Genomic DNA, 3,112 nt, shown 5'->3' with positions numbered 1-3,112 from the left:
CTTATTAAATAGCTATCCACCCTCTTAGTCTGACAGTTATCCACTCATTTGTCTGTCCTAGTGTTCTTCTCTTTCTTTGGATTCTATCTCCATCTGTCTTTTTCTTGGCACACTTCCACCCACCCTATCTTTTGTATATAAACTAATATTTTCCTAGCTACCACCAGAAAATGCAGAAGTTTGAATACGCCACCCAATTAACTCAAGAACAGCTTCTCTGCTGTTATCAGACTTTTGAATGTACTGCTCAAATTTTAAGGCGAAAGTGGGTACTGCAGATGCTGGAGCTTAAAGTCAAGATGAGGGTGGTGCTGGAAAAGCACAGCCGGTCAGGCAGCATCCGAGGAGCAGGAAAATTGATGTTTCGGGCATTCCTGATGAAAGGCTTTTGCCTGAAATGTCGATTTTGTTTCCTGCTCCTCGGATGCTGCCTGACCTGCTGTGCTTTTCCAGCACCATTCTAATCTCGCTCAAATTTTAATGTTAATCTCTCTCTCTTTGCTGCTTTAATACTGTATTACAGATTCTGTTCTATTATCCTGATGCATTTTGTCTGGTATTATTTGCCTGTTAAGTACACAAAACAATACTTTTCATTGTATGTCAGTGCGTGTGAGAATAATAAATCAGATCAAATGAAACGGATAACTACACTCATATTCACATAGCAGAATCTAAGAGGTACCAGTTGATAACAACAGTCACACAAACTGACAGGAAACGATGAGTAAATACACTCAAAACACTGATATTACAGAGCCTGACAGGGAAAGAGTGATAATTAAACTCTCACATTCACAAAGCAGAAACGGATAGTGACAGGTGAAAACTCAGTTCACACATTCACATAGTAGAAATTGGAAAGATTGGCTATTACACAAACATATTCACCAAGCAGAAACTGACAGCTACAGATTGACATCTCTATTTATGTATTCACACAGCAGAGTCTGAAAGATACAGATTGACAGTTACACTCACTTTGACAAAGAAGAAAATGACAGGTAGAGACTAATATCGAAACTCGCAGTCTCAAAACTGAAACTGACAGGTTCAGGTTGATAACTACACTCTCAGGCACACAGCAGAAACTGTTTGGGACAGATTGGCAAAGCAAACACGGACATTTGCAGAGCAGAAACTGACAGGTATATATATATATATATTGATATAACTAAACTTGCATATCCACATCAGAGAAACACTAGGGACTGATCCTATTTATTTAAAATGGATGAAATGTATTTATCAACCAGTCCCTGGCAGTTTCCTTTATGTGGATACTGTGATGAGAAAATGTAAATATATTTACCAGAGTGTGACCGGGACAGATTGAATACTGCATTCACTCACATATTTGCACAGATTATACAGATAGATAATTACAATTTGATAAACTACACTCAGATATTCACAGAGCAGCATTTAACAGGTACATCTTGATAATTGTCTTCACACATTTACTGAGCAGGAACTGACAGGTATGGATAGATAAGGAAGCTTTCATATCCAGACAAACTTTAATATCCAGATGCCAGATTAACCATTTGTAGAGGTGTTGGTAAATATATGGTTATCAGTGAATTGGTACTTTTTTTTAATATAATCACCAAAGAGCAGCTCAGGCCAAGAAGAGGATCAGCCTGTGGTCCTGTTGGAATTGCTGTCTTGAAGAAAAAAAACCAGCCTAATTATTATTAAATTATTAGATTGACTTAATGTTGATTTCCAAACGATGTCTCTTCTGTCTTCCTCCAGACAATTACTTGAAGGACCAAGACACTGTAATATGTGCTCAGTACAAAGCCAAGTGTGATCAGTTCCTTCGAGAAAACAGCAGGTATGTTACTGCTGTCAGACTGAAGATCATCCTTTCCATTGTTATAGAGGAGATTGAATTAGCCACACATTGATTCAATTTCCAGAGAGAAATTTTCAAATCAAGAGTTAAATATCACAGAGGAATTACATTTTTTTTTACAATTACAGTGACCCTCCTGATTTTATAAACCTCTATAAGGTCACCTCCCAGCCTCCAACACTCCAGGGAAAACAGGTTTCGCCTCTTCAGCCTCTCCCTTTTGCTCAAACACTCCAACCCTGGTAACAATCTTACGAATCTTTTCTGAATGTTTCAAGTTTCACAACATCCTTCCAATAGGAAGGAGACCAGAATTGCACACAATATTCCAAAGCGTCTGAACCAATTAGCTATACAGCTGCAACATTATCCTATTGACCGGCGACTCCACTTTCAAGGAACTATGAACATGCACTCCATGGTCTCTTTGTTTAGCATTACTCCCCAGGACCTTAGCATTAAGTGTATAATCCCTGCCTTGATGTGCCTTTCCAAAATGAAGCACCTCAAATTTATCTGAATTAAACTCCATCTGCCACTGGTCAGCCCAGTGGCCCATCTGATCATGATCCTATTGTAATCCGAGGGAACCTTCTTTGCTGTCCACTACACTGCTAATTTTGGCGTCATCTGCAAATGTTTTATGTTCACATTCAAATCATTTATAAAAATAAGGAAAAGCAGTGAACCCAGCACTGATCCTGGTGGCACACTACTGATCACAGGTCTCCAGTCTGAAAGGTAGCCCTCCACAACCACCCTCTGTTTTCCACGTTCAAGTCAATTCTGTGTCCAAATTGCTAGTTCTTCCTGATTTTCATGTAAAGTACCCTTGCTAACAAGTCTACAATGAAGAAACTTGTCAAACATCTTACTGAAGTCCATATCAAACACATACACTACTCTTCACTCATCCATCTTCGAGTCAAAGAGATGTACAGCACAGAAACAGACCCTTCAGTCCAACTCGTCCAAGCCAACCAGATATCCCAACCCAATCTAGTCCCACCTGCTAGCAGCGGCCCATATCCCTCCAAACCCTTCCTATTCATATCCGCATTCAGAAGCTTTTTTAAAAGTTGCAATTTTACTGGCCTCCACCACTTCCTCTGTCAGTTAATTCCATACATGTACCACCCTCTGTGTGAAAATCTTGCCACTTAGGTCTCTTATATAACTTTTCCATCTCACCCTAAACCTATGCCTTCTCGTTCTGGACTCCCCCATCCCAGGGAACATAAAACTTGTCAA

General features: G+C 39.6%; 1 long non-coding RNA gene across 1 annotated transcript in view; it reads left to right on the top strand.

Annotated features, from left to right (window-relative positions):
- Positions 1-1,829, top strand: part of LOC122546189 — a 5,331-nt gene extending 3,502 nt beyond the window's left edge. The window contains exon 2 of the long non-coding RNA XR_006310681.1: positions 1,759-1,829. This is a non-coding gene — a long non-coding RNA (uncharacterized LOC122546189). The remainder of the gene's footprint in view (positions 1-1,758) is intronic.
- Positions 1,830-3,112: the final 1,283 nt, after the last annotated feature.

The sequence above is a fragment of the Chiloscyllium plagiosum genome, unplaced genomic scaffold (assembly GCF_004010195.1).
Source record: "Chiloscyllium plagiosum isolate BGI_BamShark_2017 unplaced genomic scaffold, ASM401019v2 scaf_91596, whole genome shotgun sequence".
Classification (NCBI taxonomy): domain Eukaryota; kingdom Metazoa; phylum Chordata; class Chondrichthyes; order Orectolobiformes; family Hemiscylliidae; genus Chiloscyllium; species Chiloscyllium plagiosum.
This window is presented reverse-complemented; position numbering and strand designations above follow the sequence as displayed.